This window comes from Polypterus senegalus, chromosome 5 (assembly GCF_016835505.1).
Source record: "Polypterus senegalus isolate Bchr_013 chromosome 5, ASM1683550v1, whole genome shotgun sequence".
NCBI classification, from domain to species: domain Eukaryota; kingdom Metazoa; phylum Chordata; class Cladistia; order Polypteriformes; family Polypteridae; genus Polypterus; species Polypterus senegalus.
The window spans coordinates 107376605-107395752 of NC_053158.1; the positions used below are offsets into that span (position 1 = coordinate 107376605).

The window sequence follows — 19148 nt, forward strand, 5'->3', positions numbered from 1 at the left end:
TAATCCGTGGATGGCTTTTTTCATATTATCGCTGAATTGGACTCTGATTTGTCGGACATCGATTTTGATGCAAGTGATCTGGAGATGTAGATCGAAAATGAAAAGTGAGGTACCGGGATTAGCTGATCTGTCCTCAGCTGATTGCACTTTTGTGTAGCTGATGCACTTATGGCAACATTCGCCTGGGAGAAAAGACATGATGACTGGTGTACCTCCAGTCATCATGTCTTTTCTTCCAGGCGAATGTTGCTATAAGTGCATCAGCTACACGAATGTGTTCAGCTCTAGGGAACCCCTGGTCTAGTTAGTTGCGGTAATAAGAGCGTAGAAAGCATAACTTGTCGAGCGTGCGGTCGTCCAGGCAAGAGAGTACTTCGTGCAGAGTACGCCAGCTGCTGAGAAAGCATGCATTGCCTCCACTGAAGTAGGCAGCACAGTCATCAAATACAGATACACTTGTTTTAAACAACGCCCTTGCTTGCCGTTGCTGTGAAACACCGCCATTTCAGCTGTTACTGATGCATACAGTTTCTTCACATCATTCTGTGGTGGCAAGTTCCTTGGCATAGATAATGTAGATGCAACAGACTGACGCATTGCAATTTCAAGTTGCTGTTCAAAGCTGTTGTCTGACAGACGTCAATGAATTCTTCAGTTTTCAACTATAACTCTGTTATTTCTTGATTGATATTTACACTTTTACACACTATATGCGCGAACTTGGCTGTTCCCGGCTTCCCGGGAATTACAGCAGTTTCATTCCTGGGAATGCGGGAATGAAAAATGTCCGGGAATGGGAGCCCGGGATTGGATTCCCTAGTACAAACCTTATTGTTCTCACTGTAACTGCCACCGCTGCGCAGCTGTCTCACAAAGACAGCCAGCCCGCCATGCAAACATGTTTTATGTTGATTTATGTGTGAAACCATTGCTTTGTGCAGTTTTCAGAAAACTGAGTTTTTTGCGAAAAACATTAGCCCTCAAAGAGTTGCTACTGAACATACAATGTTTATACTGCACCCTGTTAAAAGAAAATGTTTCTGCTGGTATCTGTTCAGACAAAACAGAAAACATATTTAGGAATGTAAAGGTGCTGTTTCTCGGGTGCCTGTTATAATGTTGTGATCGTGGCTCTGGCTAATATATAAAATAGTATATATATATATATATATATATATATATATATATATATATATATATATATATATATATATATATATATATATATATATATATATATATATATATATATATATATATATACACATACACACACAATACCCACGCTTACTGGGAAGTATTGCCTTAAAATTTTTATTAAGAAGAAAATTAAACCTATTTACACTGAGGGAAAATATACCAATAATTACTTGTTAAGGATTTCTTTGTATAACACATTGTGAGTTTGGCCCTCCGGTTGTAATATGACCAAGCTGTGCGCCGAGCTTACTCTTGAGCATGCAACGTACAGTTGGCCATGTGAACAGTAATCTTGTTTCAAATCTCACAGCTTGGATTGCTGCTGTCATAATCGGATTGAGTTTCATGGTTTGTTTCAATTAAGACAGTATTTGTAGGACTTGTGTTGAAGAGATATTCGGCATCTGTCAAGCGTTGTAAGTATACAACCGGTTTCATTGATAACTTCACATCCAGCTTTTGAGAGTTTAAACATTCATAAACATCAAAGTGTCCATTACTGAAATCGTCACCTGTCAATCTGAGATGTTTAAGAGGCATTGGCGGTTGTCAAAAGGTGTAAAATATTTGGCCATTTCGGTACACTTGAAAGTGAAAACCGAACAATTCAACGGCAGCTATCAACTCACATGCTGATGCATAGGTGAAGGGCTTAAGCATTTCACTCTTATAGTGCTCCTGTGTAGTATAATTATCTCCTGTACCGTCATCAGTCCACACCTTGAACCTGTCCCAGTCATTCAATACATAAGACACAATGTTCTTCTGGATATCAAGAGTGAGCCTGATATGGCCGTGCAATATGTAACAAAGAGAATGGAAAAGGCAGGTGCCATCTCCGGGCATGGAAACCACTCGGTAAGTGACAGCTCTTTGATCGATAGTGTTAACCTCGATAGACATGTTAATGGGGGTACGGTTGGAATGATAAACGATTCACCTCGATAGACATGTTAATGGGGGTACGGTTGGAATGATAAACGAAATGGGTACCTGAACAATGTAAAGTAAGTCTAAAATACCTAAACAATAACTATAATCGTAATAAATGAACAATAAAACAGCGGAGAAGCCGTGGATTAAATAAAAAGGCTGCATTTATCAGCAGGGAGATGTGAATCCTGTGGCGAAGCAAGGAAGGGAATGTAGAGACTGGAGCGACGGACGGCCTTATATAGGCAGGCAGCCAAGAACGTGGGAGGCGTTGAGATGGGGGACCCAATGCCGCCTCACACAGTGACTGAGCTGCAAGCTATGGACGTATTTATGTACGTAAGTAGGATTCAGTTAGCATTGGGAACCTGCATACCAAATTTCTTGAAGATGGGCCCATAAGTAACAAAGACCGTTGAAAAGTTCAATATGGCGACTGACAGTGGCGTCATACCACCAAAATAAGTACGTACATTGGTTTCGGTTAGCGCAGGGAAGCCGCGTACCAAATTTCGTGAAGATGGTGCCATAAATAAGAAAGTTCAACATGGCGGAGTTTGTCGACCGTTATGTGTAGAATTTTGAAATGAAACCTGCTTAACTTTTGTAAGTAAGCTGTAAGGAATAAGCCTGCCAAATTTCAGCCTTCTACCTACACAGAAAGTTGGAGAACTAGTGATGAGTGACTCCAGCTTTTGGAGTTTTTTTTTTTTGTTTTTTCTGTCCACCCTGGCCATCGGACCTTACTTATTCTATGTTAATTAATGTTGATTTATATTTATTTTTTATTGTGTCTTCTATTTTTCTATTCATTTTGTAAAGCACTTTGAGCTACATTTTTTTGTATGAATATATGCTATATAAATAAATGTTGATTTATTGATTGATTTTAGCCTCGCATCCCCTTGGTTTGAGATGTATTAAAAAATATGCGGTTAACGCAGAAAGACAGATCACCAATTGAAGCTTCGTGAATAATGGATACTTTATTCGCGATCAATGATTGTTTTGGTAAAGCCATACTCAGTGTATTCATTAGATGAACGGTAAAAAAGTAAGAGCGAGGGGAGGGTAACTTACTGAGGCACACAGGCAAAACCACAATAGCACACGGGCTCGATGTACTGTAGTGCGCGTCAACTCGATCTGAGTTGCGCGATCACATTCGAAAAAATATTTCTTTTCAAGTTCTATTTAGTCCATATGTGTCAAACTCAAGGCCTACGGGCCACATCTGGCCCGTGAGATCATTTTATATACTGTATTATTGTTATTAATGGCCCGGGGATATGAAGCGCTGGTAACACAATAAACTACAGATCCCATAATGCAGCGCACACATATATGTGTGTGTATGTATATATGTGGATATGTGGATATGTATGTATATATATATATGTTTATATGTGTGTGTGTGTGTGTGTGTATGTATATATGTGGATACGTATGTATATATATGTTTGTGTGTGTGTGTATGTATATATGTGGATATGTATGTATATATATGTTTGTGTGTGTGTGTGTGTATGTATATGTATGGAGATATATATGTATAGGACAAATTAGGGTTGACAGTGACAAAACAATTACATTGACAATCATGTTACGTTATTTTCAAAATGTTTCCTTTTCTTTTTCATTACTTCTTTAACACACTACAGTACTTCTCCTCGCGAGCGTTATTTTAATAATATATATATATATATATATATATATATATATATATATATATATATATATATATATATATATATATATATATATATATATATATATATATATATACGAGAGAGAGAGAGCGCTATCCGGGGACATTGCCAGTAGAAGGGAAAAACATCCTCAAGGCACCACTCCGTTATAAAGCCCACATTATGCCAATGTGTTTAAAGATTTGCAAGGGGGAGAGGAATCTGGCCATCTGGAGGAAAATCCAGGCAGAAAGCGAGAGAAAATTAAAACTCCACAAGCATGGCACAAAATGAAGGATTCAAACCCAAGATGCTGGATCCAGGAATCTCTTCATATCTGGTGAGGAACTGCTCAGGGTTATGTTGCCAACTCTCCCTCTAGTCATCCCCCTGTCTGTCTGGCTATGTGTGATTCACATTGATGTGTGTGTCGCTGGTTACATTTCAAGTCTGAAGTGTACTTTTAATTTTCAAATTAATTTTATGTCATTTATTGTCACAATGGTTAACATAAATTATTCTATTTCAGTGTTTAACCACTCTTCCTTTCTTATTCATAGCGAACAAACATTGCTCATACTTTAAAGACGTCAATAAAGATATATTCCAATATAACCAATGTAACATTTTAATTGATGCTTCTGTACGATGCCCTCCATAATTTTGCATTACTTTGGAGGCTGCTATATATCATAAATTGGATTTCTCAGTTCACAGTCTATTCCCACATTTATTCCTGGAAAAGTCTAATCATAATTTTACTTTAATAGCTAGTAATGTCCAGATCATGGATGGACGGACAGCTTGTAACCAAACAAAGAGAAAGGTTATTGGAGTGACAAAGACCAAACTTTTAATTTACAATGGCAAATGCCCTTTATTTAAAGATGCTGAAACGAAGATCAAATTTTGTTATGTCCACATATGTTAGAAAAGAAAAAAATATTTCAAGGGGTGTATGTAATTTTCAGACGCAAGTACAACAAGCCAGAATTAGCAGCACATATCTCTGCCACAAACTACAAATCGTTACACACAACAATTTAGAATATTTACTAGTTTAATTTGCAAAACATACAAAGACTTGCACTGAACCAGTTTATAGAAATAATTATATTAGTAGTGACAGTTTATGTTTTGGCCTTCAACAACGCAGAGAATCATAGCTGCAAGCTGTGTGTAATGTTGACTGAACATGAACAGTTTTTTTTTTTCTTTTTTTTTTTAGTTTGACGTGTCCGCTAATTTTAGACCATTACACAATGAGGTTGCTGAGTTTTCTACTGCAATAAGTTCATACAATTCGTATATACCTAACAGCTAAATGACATTCCCAAGGCTTTTAATCTTACATAGAAGAAAAAAAGGGGTAAAAGGTTGGAAAGCATCAAAGGATGTTTGCTGATGATTAATTAAAACAGATCTTTTATTAAGCATTGTAATACAAACTATGTCCAATAGTTCATAATTACAAACAACAGTACAACAGTGTACACAAGTTAAATAAGATGGATGGGTGGATACTTTATTAATCCCAAGAGGAAATTCACGTAATCCAGCAGCAGAATACTAATACAAAAAATAATATTAAATTAAAGAGTAATAAAAATGCAGGTAAAAACAGACAATAACTTTGAATAATGTTAATGTTTACGCCTCCGGTGGAATTGAAGAGTCGCATAGTGCTGGGAAGGAACGATCTGTCGCTGAAGCTGCTCCTCTGCCTGGAGATGACACTGTTCAGTGGATTCTCTATGATTGACAGGTGCCTGCTCAGCGCCCATCGCTCTGCCACAGATGTCAACCTTTCCAGCTCTGTGCCTACAATAGAGACTGCCTTCCTCACCAGTTTGTCAGTATTGGCAGTCCAGTCCAATTTATCATCCAGCTGCACTCCCAGGTATTTATAGGTCTGTACCCTCAGCACACAGTCTCCTCTGATGATCACGGGGTCCATGATGGGCCTGGGCCTCCTAAAATCCACCACCAGTTCCTTGGTCTTGCAGGTGTTCAGGTGTAAGTGGTTTGAGTCGCACCATTTAACAAAGTCCTTGATTAGCTTTCTATACTTCTCCTCCTGCCCACTCCTGATGCAGCCCACAATAGCAGTGTCATCAGAGAACTTTTGCACGTGGCAGGACTCTGAGATGTATTGGAAGTCTGATGTATATAGGCTGAACGGGACCGGAGAAAGTACAATCTCCTGCGGTGCTCCTGTGTTGCTGACGACAATGTCAGACCTGCAGTTCCCGAGACGCACATACTGAGGTCTGTCTGTAAGATAGTCCAGGATCCATGCCAACAGGTGTGAATCTACTCCCATCACTGTCAGCTTGTCCCTAAGGAGCAGACGTTGGATGCAAGATGTTTTCCAAAGCCTCGTAATTCTCCCCCTGTTCCAGGCTCAGGTTGAAGATGCGCTGTAGAGGACTCCACAGTTCCAGTGCACAGTGCAGTTGTAGCGATACTCCATCTAAACCTGCTGCTTTGCTGGCTTAAAGTCTCCTCAGCTCTCTGCTCACCTGCGCTGCTGTAATTGTGGGTGGGGATGTCTCTCCTATGCTGGTATCAGCAGAAGGATGGTTGGATGATGCAGTACTCCGAGGTGAGAGTGGGTTAGGGAGGTCACACCTGTTAAAGAAGTTGTTCATTTGGTTTTCTCTCTCCACGTCTCTCTCAATGGTGGCACCCCGCTTCGAGCTGCAGCCAGTAATGATCTTCATCCCATCCCACACTTCCTTCATGCTGTTTATTCTGCAGCTTCTGCTCCAGCTTTCTCCTGTACTGCTCCTTCGCCGCCCTAAGCTGGACTCGGAGTTCCTTCTGCACGCGCTTGAGCTCATGCTGATCACCGCCTTTAAAAACCCTTTGTTCTGGTTAAAAAGGCCCTTGATGTCACTTGTTATCCATGGCTTGTTGTTAGCATAGCAGCAAACTGTTCTTACTGGAACTACAATGTCCATACAGAAGTTGATGTAATCAGTAGTGCAGTCAACAACCTCCTCAATGTTCTCACAATGTGATCCCTGCAGGATATCCCAGTCCGTAGTTCCAAAGCAGTCTCTCAAAGCCTGCTCTGCCTTAGGGGACCACTTCCTGAATGAGCGTGTGGTTGTAGATGGCCCCGTCACTCTTGGATTGTAGTGAGGCTGAAGCAGAACCAGGTTATGATCTGCTTTCCCAAGCGCAGGCAGCGAGGTGGCACCGTATGCAAACGTTAAAGACACATACAGTAGGTCGATAGTCCCATTTCCCCAGGTGTTACAATCCAAATACTGGGAGAAGGCAGGTAATGTTTTGTCCAGCATCACATGGTTAAAGTCTCCACGATTAGCACAAGCGCCTCAGGGTGCTGTGTTTGTACTTAGCAACCGCGGAATGGATGATGTCACTCGCTATTTCCATATTCACTCGACGGGGGATGTAAACAATAACAACAATCACGTGTCCAAACTCTCTGGGCAAGTAATAGGGATGCAAACTTATGGCCAAAAGTTCAATGTCCCTGCAGCAAGTGGATATTTTAACATTTACATGTCCACAGTTGCACCATCTTGCATTGACATAGAGAGAGACACCCCCTGCTTTCTGCTTCCCGCAGGTACTTGCGTCTCTGTCCGCTCTAACTGTGCTAAACCCGGGTAGCTCCATGTTATTTTTCAATGAAAAGGCATGATTTCAGTGAGAGTTTTTTCCATTAATTAAATCAACATGGACTACATGATTTATCATACAAAGTAAACATAACAAAATTATTAACCGGTAGTCTCGGTCTTCAGTACATGAAAAATCATCACTGCCTAAAATATTACAAAAATATAAATTCTGTATCAGTGGAATATGAATCAGAAATCAAGAGTTCCCTTTGCAACATTTTAATTACAAAAATTATTTAATGATATAACGCTGGTTAATACTTGAGGTTGAGTTTTTTCGTTTTCAAATTTTTCTTTTTTCAAATTTATCACCTCTTCAAAGCTGCCTTGCTGAAATCAAATTTTACAACTGCAGATCACTCCATTATTTTAGAATTCTATTACAAAAATAGTCTTTGGGTTGTTATTTTCAACTTATCCCATGCTGTTTGCTACTGCTTATTCAAAGCAGTACTAGTTCATTGCTTTCATTACACATATATTTTTTTCTTAGGTGTGCTTTCCGATTCAGAAATTCTACTTTAGCATTGAACCATATTCTTTTAGTAGTCCCACAACTATGCACCACAGAGATTCTGTGTTCCCTTTAATGCAATAGATATTGTATTAACAGAGAAGCTAACCCACATGAATGTCTCATTAGCATGGACTTTTTGAAATACTGCTTCAACTTTTAATATGTAGAGACATTTAATTCATCACCATTGTAGACTTTCCAAAGGTAAACAGTTGGCTATTTAACATTAACCTTGCTTTAATGTCCAATAGCTACAACCAAATGTGGTAGTTCTTCTGTGTGGAGTTTCCTCATATCTATGTGCAGTTTTCTTTGGGCATTCTGGATTTCTTCCACATGAAAGGGTAGGAGTTCATGTTGAGTGTTCTCTGCAAAGGAATGGTCCATGTAGAGTTCGTTCTAGTCCTGAACACGTTAGACCCATGACTCGCAAACTTAAGCTGAAGAAGTAGGTTGAAAATGAATAGAAGGATGACTTTAAATCAAGAAATCAAACTACAGTGGAACCTCGGGTCACAAACGTCTCGGACCATGTACAAATCGAGTTACGTCCAAAATGTTTGCCAAACTTTTGCATCTGTTCACAGCCACGCACTCGGGTGTCAAACAAGCCAGTTTCTTTTCTGGTTTGTACGCGCCAATGATTTCCACACATGTTCAGTCCCTCCCTGTGCATTCGCTGTGAACTTTTTGTGCTCTATTTCGTTTCCCTTCCGGTTCGCACACGCCGGTGATTTACGCACATGTTCAGTCTCTCCCTGTACAGTACATTGTTCTCGGTCAGACGTGCATCGCAAAGAGGGACTTTGTAGTATAGTGGGTCGACAGCTCACGTCAAGAGGCCAGTTTTAAATAAATAATTACCGCACTTGCAGCTTAGCGAGGGGGCGTGGTGGTTGATTGGTACAGCGCAAGGCGGCTAAAGGGAGGAGAAATAAAAGAAAGATGGAGGCTGCGGAGTGAGGAAGTAAGCAGGAAGCAGTGTGGAAAGAACTGGTGTGAGCGAGCAAGCGCTCACAGGCAGGCAGCTGGGCAGTGAGCCCAAGCACTTCACTTCTGTTTTTATGGGATTAGTTATTTATTGAAGGATTCTGAAAGCACTGCACTTTATTTAACCAGAGAAAGGACAGCTGGCCGCGTAAGGCAGTTAAAGAATGCACTGGGCTTGTTTTTAAAGAAACTGCTTCGAGCATTGTTTTGACCTTGTTGTATTAAATGAAGACTTTTTTCTATTGGACTTTAACCTCCACTTCTCTTCTGTTTTATGGGATTAGTTATTTATTGAAGGATTCTGAAAGCACTGCACTTTATTTAATTTAGACATTGTTTTTGATTGTTGTTTTGTTGATTTTAATAACAGCACTTGGCACTTTTTACACTATTGTAGTGCCTCACTGTCGTGCTCATCAGTAACATTACCAACGGTGACAGGTTTAAGGGGTCCCGGAAGCGAGATGGGGGCATGCAGCGAACCCGCATTGTCACAGACTTTACCTCAAAACTGTAATCTCCTCTCCACCCAGTTCCTCCTCACTTCCTTCATGCCAGAACTCAACTCATGCAAGGTTAGTTTATGGTTAGTTTTTGTATTTAGGATTTTTCAAATGTTGATTTTTCGGTTTGTAGCGTGAATTTTTGCAATGTTACTTTTCTTGGTTGTTTATTAAATTACGGATTTTTCAAATGTTAATTTTTTTCCCTGTGCTTAAAACTCATTAAAAAAACTGTTTTCAGCGAGCGGTTCGTAAAGCTATAGCGTGAATTCTTGGAATGTTACTTTTCTCTGTTCAAGGTTTTCTCAGTGTTATTCAAAGCTTTTACATTAAGTTTACTATTACGCTGTGCATTCTATGGTATTAACTATTTTTGTGCTTAAAAATCTTTAAAAAAATATATTTACATACAGATCATACAGTCTGGAACGGATTAATTGTATTTACATACAATCCTATGGGGGGAAATTACTTCAGGTCACAACCAAATCGGGTTATGACCAGAGTTTTGGAACGAATTACGGTTGTGACCCGAGGTTCCACTGTATATTTTATGTTGAGTAAACTCAAAGATTCTTTTCTAAATAAGCTATATATGGAGTGTCTATTAGCCATGGATCAATCTAACAGAAGCTAAAATGGGTTACAACATAGAACTAATTGTGGATTAGTTAACCAAAAAAGTGAAAAGAATTTTGTGAACACACATATCAAAAATGTTATTGTGAATTGTATCCCTATTTATTTCCTTGTTTCAATAAATGCAAGCTCTGCTGTTTTACTGAGTATGGGCTTACCAAATAAAAGGCAGGATTCACAATCCACTACTGAAACACAACCCATGTAATTTCAAGTGTCTCATACAGAAACAAAGAGTACATGTAGGCATTAAGGATGGGAATTGCAAAAGCCCACACAATATTATATTGCATAAACACTTGGTTACAATTTGATAACACTGTAAGATTCATTTAAAATATGAAGTTGTATGATTCAGTTTTGCAATGTGTTGCAAATAATTATCTTTAAATTTTACTTAAGTTAAAATGAAAGCCGTATCTTTATAACAAAAAAATGAGGCAATCAATTACATTTAATAAGAAAAAACCCTAAGCTTCAACTTAAACATTTTCATTTTAATTGTGGAAATGTATTTTGAAGTATATCAGTAGTTTGCACAGTGACACAGAGCACTCAGCTGTGGTATACAGAGATGATTTAACAACTAAAAATAAAATTGCTTAAATGTTGTTCAAGCTAGTCATAGTACAATGTATATGCAAAACTTCTTAAATTCTAGCCATCAGTAATAGTCACAATAAATAAAACTTTCATAAAAAGCAAAATATTTAGCTCAAATACTGATTAAAGTTCAATTTCAACTAACCCTAATTAGCACAACATTAGCCTCTTTTGCTCAGAGCTTTAAGCAGTTGAACATGAAGAGCGGTTTCATGTGAGGTTTCTTGCTTCACTACTTTCTCTTTAATTATTTCAATCAGTGTGCATTAAAATTCGAAACTCAGAATAAATCAGTCGTTAATAGCTCCTAGGTTGCAGTGTTGTGGGAGTACCTGATTTTAGCATAACAAAACCTCCAAACTACATTTTTCCAATTGAGCACTTTAGTACAACTCTGAAAGCCAAAATGACCTGAAATGTTGAACTTAAACATGGACAGATCAATTGTATAGGAATCTCTGTAGCGGTCTGTTGATATTTATAGCAGGGGTCACAAACCTTTTTGAAACTGAGAGCTACTTCAAGAGTACTGAGTAATACGAAGGGCTACTTGTTTGATACAAACTTCCTGAATAACAAAATTGCACGGTTCACCTTAAATGATAATAATAATTAATATTCATATATCATGTCCTGCTTGTACTAACCGTTACCTTTGTAACATTTTTGAACAAATCATGAAATGCACTCTGCCCCATGTTTGTAGAAATTATCTGTTAAGGTTTATATTAAAAACAATTTCACATTTTTAAATGAATCCAGTCACATTTAAACTAATCACCAAATCTGTAGTATTTCAAACAAATCACTTGCTTTCTGTGACCTTCAGCAATACTTATGGTTTCCTCATTGTGATTATGCACTCTTACTTCTATTTATTATTTAATTTTATTGATGTTCATTTATTTTATTTCTAATTAATGTTATTTATGTTAATTGTATGTTTTTTCTTCTTTTATTGTAAAGCACTTTGGCCACAGTATTCCAATGTTGTTTTAAATGTGCTATAGAAATAAATTGACATTGACATCACATCTGTTACACTTTTTGAACAAATTAATTTTCTCATTTTTGCACAATATTTGAATTTAACGTTGCCACGGTGTTTCAGTGAAAACTTCTGTTATCTTTTTCTTTGTCTGTTAGTGGGAAGCCTGGCATTGCATGCTGTTCACCAGTGTACTGTAATCTGGGGTACAATTTGACACTGCAACTCTAAATGAGTCTTGTAGATGTGCATCAGTAAGTCATGTTCTATGTTTGTTTTTGATGAAGTTCATGTCAGAAAAGGCTGATTCACAGAGATAGGTTGAACCAAAAAGGCAGGCAACTTTCATAGCTGCTGTGCATATACCTTTGTACTTTTCTCTGTCCACAAGACACCAAAACTTTGGTACACCCTGATGGGTTTTCAGGTGCAGGTCATTTTGCTACATTAGGATTTCAATCTCCACATGTCCAGCATCCAAGCTGAACATTGCACTTAGCTGCTCAGCAGTGCATGTCATGTCCACTTGCATGAAAGACTTTGAAATGAAGGACACACATGGCTCAAGTTGATCAAAGTCACAAATCCTGTTTTCAAACTCTTGGCCAAGTCTGTTTATGACTTGAGAGAACTTTTCTGCAGCTTTGTTAAAAGCTCCTGATGCAGAAGCATTGTCATGCAGCACTGACTGCACGGAGGGAAAGTGCAGCACTTTTTTTCCTCTGTAAATGAGAAAATTTTCATCTTAGCTTTAAATGTGTTTAAAGTGCTTATCATTTCTGTTACAATCTTACATTTGCCTTGCAACTCACAGATCAAATGGTTCAGCTTCCCAGTGATGTCCGTTAAAAATGCAAGGTCAAGTATCCACTCAGTGTCCTCGAGCAGCTAGCTGTCTTCTCCTTTGGATTGCATAAACTCTTTGATTTCACCCAAAAGTGACAAAAATAATCCCCCGCAAAATTCATCCCATGCTGAGCCATCGGATTTCTCTGTGCAGTAACAGGTCACCATATTCAACTAACAACTCCTCCAATAGTACCTTGAATATCCTGTGTTTGGCTTTGGAGAAGATGCCATTTATTATCTTCACAACAAGAGTTATCACATGACCAAAGCCAGTCACTTTTGCACATATCGCCTGCTGGTGTATGATACAGTGGTAATATAGAAATTTTGGGAAGTCTGTGTCACCTTTGCAGTGTGCAATGAAGCCTGCATGTCGGCCCTTCATGGCGGAAGCCCCGTCCGTAGTCACAGACACCAGCTTTTCCAATGGTACTTTTTTCTCCACAAAGAACCTCTTCACCACATTGTAGATGTCAACTCCCCTCATTGTTGTCTTCAGGGGCAGTAGTGTCAGGAGTTCTTCTTTTGTTGGGAAATCGAACAATATTTGGATAAATATCATCAGCTGCCATGTACAGTAAACCCTCGTTTATCGCGGTTAATCCGTTCCAGACTCTACCGTGATAAATGAATTTCCGTGAAGTAGGATTCTTTATTTATAAATCGAATATTTTCGCAGTTAGAGTATAGAAAACCTGTTTACGACCTTCTAAATAGTTTTTTAACATTATTAGAGCCCTCTAGACATGAAATAACACCCTTTAGTCACCATTACACTCGTATTACCCAATATATTAGACAAAATAAGAGAAAATAAGACATATTAGACGTTACAAATATATTACTAGGCGCACTCGCCTTTTAAGGCGACCGACTTTTATCCTCAATTTTTGTGCGCTCCATGTGTACATCAGGCATGTAAGTGTAGAGAATGAGAACATCAAAGTTCCCATTCATAACATCTCCTGAAAACCTAAGTTTATTTTTTATCCCCTCAAGTGCCTGTCCAAAGTCGTACAATGTCAGCCCGAATCTGTACCGCTAAAGACGGAGTTTCATGCACTAAATAAGCTATAGATGAGAATAAGCAAGCAACATCTCCCCTGATATTTACTACGCGGTGAGGCATTTGTACTTAGGGTTGCCACCCGTCCTTTAAAATACAGAATCGTCCCGTATTTGAGAATGAAATTGCGCGTCCCGTTTTGAATCAATACTGTAATAAGCAGAATACCGCTACGCTTTGCACTCATGGGACGGAGTGCCACTCATGGGACGGAAGGACAATCCCGAACGCTTTTTTATAGTAGATTATTGTACTGTACATTTAATTGCACACAACCACTAACCTATGAAGGTACAACCTCAGTAGGAGAGTCTTCAGAGGTGGTGCAGTATCTTCAGCAGGTGCGTTGTTGTCTTCAGTGAAGAAGTACTAGGCAGTGGGTGTCTGGGTGCGAGGCTGAAGAACATCTTGATAGGCAGTTGCTGGCACTGTCTTTTCATATGCGTGAGGAGGCTTTTGTAGGGTATTGCCATCTTTAATCATATCCAAGAGTTTCACCTTCTCCTGGATAGTAAGCATCTTCCTCCGGCACTTAGTTTTATTGTCAGAAGGCTTAGAAAAAGCAGCACGTTTAGGAGCCATCATAGGGCTTAGATAAAAGTTCTCAGAAAGCGCATGCGTAGTGACGTAAGTGTGTATGAGAAAAAAATCGCGATAGAGTGAAGCCGCGAAAGTCGAAGCGTGATATAGCGAGGGATCACTGTACTGCTGCTGTCCATGGGCTTGTCGCATTGGATGCTAAACCACCTACACTTAACCAGATCCTGGTCCAGCTGCTCTGTCAAGTTCTCAGACATAGCTGTCACTCTTCTAACCATTGTATTTGCCCCTATTTGGACATTGGAGAGAGTGAAGATAACATCGGCACAATTCCTCTCATCTTTGAACATAGTGTTTGCAATTATCATCATTGCTTCTTTCAAGATCTCCCCGTCCGAAAAGGCTTTCTTGTTCTTTTATCAAAAAATTTGCAGCTCTAAATGAAGCTTCAGATTCTTTTTCTGACTTTCTCACTGGCCTCGTGAAAAAAAGACTGCCGTTTGCCCAAAGTTGCCTTTAACTCACCGGCTTTTTCTGCCCGTAGTGCACTGCCAGGTGGGTACTGAAGTGTCTCTACATTGTGCTGTTTTGCAGTCACCGCGGTCACCCCGGAAATGAAACACACACACTTTTCTTTCACTGTCATAAAAAAATAACTCTTCTTTCCAGTCATTGTGAAAATGGTAAGTTTTTTTTTGCTTTTCTGCCATGATTTTCTTGAATTTTAGGGTGTATAAACCAGATCTAGCTTCCCATTATAGCTGCGCCAATTTGCTTATGTCAGCGAAGAGTGAGATGGAGATTTGTCTTGCACACAATATTGAACTTTGACTGCAGACTACCCCCAATCTGCATCAATGCAAGTGTTATTGATTCAAATGGAGCTGCATGGCGTCTAGTGTTATTTTTAGAACATGCTCTGCGGGCAACTCATGTGATCCCTGAAAGCGACCAGTTGCCTGCTGGCACTGTGTTTTTGGCTATCTCTAATTTGTAATATACCACCTTTGGAAGTGTAGAAGGAATATTTTTCCTTTTACACATAATACCAAAAAAAAAAAAAAAAGGTTTTAATCAGAATTCCAAAGGATGTTGCCCCACCAAGAATAGCACTACCACACATCACACCTGAAAAGGTAAAAAAGCAAAAACTTGAAAATTCACATTTAATTAGAACGAATCAAATCTCTAATACAGTTTGTAACAATTAGTATGCATGTGTGTGCCCTGCAAAGGAGTGGCATTTGATCCAGAGTTGGGTCCTTACTTGAGCCTAATGATTCTACAATAAGTTATGAGTTTCTACAATCCTGCAAATATGATGAAGCAAGTTTTACAAATAGATACATAAATTGAATAGTCTCATTGCAATTTTCAATAAGATGGCAATAACATCTTTGTGTTAATTTCATTACCTAAAGACCCTATCTCACAGCAAGATTTTTTGACCGCTGTGTAGTGTTGAATAATTTTAGTGAGTTGGGGGCAATTGTGCTATGCTCCGTTGGTTTCTAGTCGAATAGTTTGGCATCCCAACTGACTCATACTGGCTGTAAATATTTGATGATCTCGTGACACTTCAAAAAATTTGAAACTATGCTGGAAATTCACCATGGGGTCATATAGGGAGTCCTACAGTAGTTTTTTTTTTTAATCTGATATTCTAATGGTGACAAGATTCAGCACCTTTAGTCATCAAGTTTGACAAGACCTCCAAGTAGAAGTTGTACAATGTGCTGCCAGCTGAACCCAATGTACTCCATGACCTTGTTTGCCCTTTGGTTTTTATAAACATGTGAGTAGTAAACAAACTTGCCACTCTAAGATAAACCCAATCAGGCGAGTATCTAGGTTGCTTAAATGTTACATAGTATGAAAAGATGGATGGACTCAGGAAACCAGGAGGGCTGGGTGAGAAAGCCAGAGGTACTGGAATACAATGGGTACAGCTGGGATGACAGAATTAGTGACTGTAGTGTGGAGAGGCAAACTTTTTTTTTTTTGACCTTTAAATATAATATGACTGATTTTCTGTCCTATCCAACTTAAAACATTGCTGTGCTGACTTCATGCCAGCAGAGTATACAACAATTATTCACATGTAAAACTTCAAAGTAATTTATTTTATATTGCAATAGGTCTAGGGTTATCACAGTTATTTAAACTTATTATTCTGTTTGCAATTTACATTGGGGTATAATAGACAGGACATTTTAATACCCAAAAGAAAATGGAATCTATCACCTGTTCATTTCTGAAAGTATCATAACTTTTTAATGTGAAGCTATGCGCCGCAATGTGTCTGTTCAGGCATTGTCTGATCACATACACGCATTTCATTTAGGTTACAACAGAGTGTGTGGTGCTCCCGATATCTATGCAAATGGACGAAGGTCCAAGTCTTTAGAGCCCTGCTGCTTCCTGTCTTGCTATACGGTTGCAAGACATGGATGCTATCCAGTGACCTGAGATGAAAACTGGACTCCTTTGGTACTGTATCTCTCGGGAAAATCCTTGGGTACTGTTGGCTTGACTTTGTGTTGAATGAGTGGTTGCTCGTGGAGTCCCAAATGAGGCACATAACCTGTATTGTGAGGGAGCGTCAGTTACGGCACTACGACAATGTAGCACGCTTCCCCGAGGGTGATCCAGCTCGTAAGATCCTCATTGTTGGGGACCTGAGTGGCTGGACTGGGCCAAGGGGCCCATGTAACACCTGGCTGTGGCAGATAGAGGGTCATTTCCGGAGCGTGAGACTGGACCGCGTGTCTGCCTAGGGGGTTGCAAACCGGGATCCCGAGTTGTTTCATCGTGTAGTGGGTGCGGCAATGCACTGTACCAGTGCATGCTACCCAACTTGACTTGACTTAATAGTCAGGTGTATGATTAACCAATTATACCAAACAGTTTCCAATGATCATTTTCATTTGTAGGCTGAAACACAGTCATTAAACTTAAAACGCGAACAGCTGTATAGGAGGTTTAAAACTGGGTGAGGAACAGCCAAACTCTGCTACCAAGGTGAGATTGTGGAAGACAGTTTCATGTCATAAGTCATACACCATGCCAAAACTGAGCACAGCAACAAGATACAAGGCAGTTATGCTACATCAGCAAGGTATCACCCAGGCAAAGATTTCAAAGCAGGCTGGTGTTTCAAGATGTGGTGTTCATGCTCCTTTGAAGAAGCACAAAGAAACGGGGGACAATGATGACTTTAGATACAGTGATTGGCCAAGGAAACTTAGTGCAACAGATGAAAGACATATCATGCTTACTTCCCTTCTAAATCTGAAGATGTCCAGCACAGCCAACAGCTCAGAACTGGCAAAAACCTGTGGGACCCAAGTACACCCATTTACTGTCCTGAGAAGTCTGGCCAGAAAGAGGTCTTCATGGAAGAATATTGCAGCCAAAAAGCCATACCTCTTATGTGTCTATGCATAAAAACATAAGAACTGGGGTGCAGAAAAATGGCAGCAGGTGCTCTGGACTGAGGAGTCAAAATTTGTTCGCCAAAGAGCTGGAGAGCAGCACAATAATGAGTGTCTGCAGGCAACAGTAAAGCATGGTGAAGCCTCCTTGCAAGGCTGGGGCTGCATTTATTCAAATGGAGTTGCAGATTTAAGTCAGGATTATTGGTGTCCTCGATGCTGAGAAATACAAGCAGATACTTATCCATCATGTAATACCAACAGGGAGGCTTCCGATTGGCCCCAAATTTCTTCTGCAGTAGTACAACAGCCCCAAACATACAGCCAATGTCATTAAGAACCATCTTCAGCATAAAGAAGAACAAGGAGTCCTGGAAGCAATGGTATGGCCCACAAAGAACCCTGATCTCAACATCATTGAGTGTGTCTGGGATTACATGAAGAGACAGAAGGATGTGAGGCAGCATGCAGTCACAGGTTTGTGCTTAGTTCTCCAAAATGTTTAGAACAACCTACATGCCAAGTTCCTTCAAAAACTGTGTGCAAGTGTACCTAAAAGAATTGATGCTGTTTTGCTGACAAAGGGTGGTCACACCAAATATGGATTTGATTTAGATTTCTCTTCTGTCTATTCATTTTGCATTGTTAACTGATAAAAATAAACTAACAACATTTCTAGCTGTGTAAGTAAGCATTCTTAGTTAACAGCACTTTACACCTGCCTAAAACTTTTGCACAGTACTGTATGTAACAGCTCTAAGCTAACAATTATCAATGTAAAAACTACTGTCTTTTTTAAAAAAATAGGATGAGCTACTTTGGTGGCAGTGCGTCTAGAGGTACACATATACACAAACATCACATGAAAGTAAACACTGTGAGGCAACTGCAATGGTCATCTTGCTTCTTGAGATGTACCTCTTCGCTTACAGGCAGCTTTTTTCACCCCAAACAAACCCCAAGGAGAGCAGAGACCAATAATTTAACGACCTGTACTAATTTCTTCCCCTCATTTACTTGTCATTTAGAGTGAGTTAGAAATAACTATTTGCTGAAGCGAACTAATTAGAAAATTGTAAAAATAACTACTATTGTACGAAAACATTATAAAAAATGTTCTTAATTTTTTTTTTTTTTTTTACTTTCTGTTTCAGCATAAAGCCACCGCCCCGTTTTACCTTCATCTGTAGGACATACCCGCTGATAAGCCCTTCTTACTAAGAAACCGCGATCGATGTACTCTATATAACCTTCATTAGGTTCTACGGCATTTTCCTGTCAAGTCACCCATCTAATCGTGCTAGCCAAGCAATTTTCAATCATTGAAATGGCGGAATACACCGAGAAAAGTAAAGTACACGTTTAGAAAACACATGCCGGTCATTCTGGAGCTCGTAAAACATCAATAAAAAAAGAAAACGTCAACTTTTAAGGCGATCTTGCTTACTTTTATACATTTTTGAGCCGTCAAAGTTAAGTAATAATGGGCGTGTCCAACAGTAACAAGACTGAAAAGGGACTTAAAGACCACTTTCGGTGGTA

The 19148-nt window shown here is 39.2% G+C and overlaps 1 protein-coding gene across 1 annotated transcript in view; it reads right to left on the reverse strand.

Annotated features, from left to right (window-relative positions):
* Nucleotides 1-19148, reverse strand: part of phlpp1 (PH domain and leucine rich repeat protein phosphatase 1) — a 239361-nt gene that overhangs the window by 218801 nt on the left and 1412 nt on the right. The window lies entirely within an intron of this gene.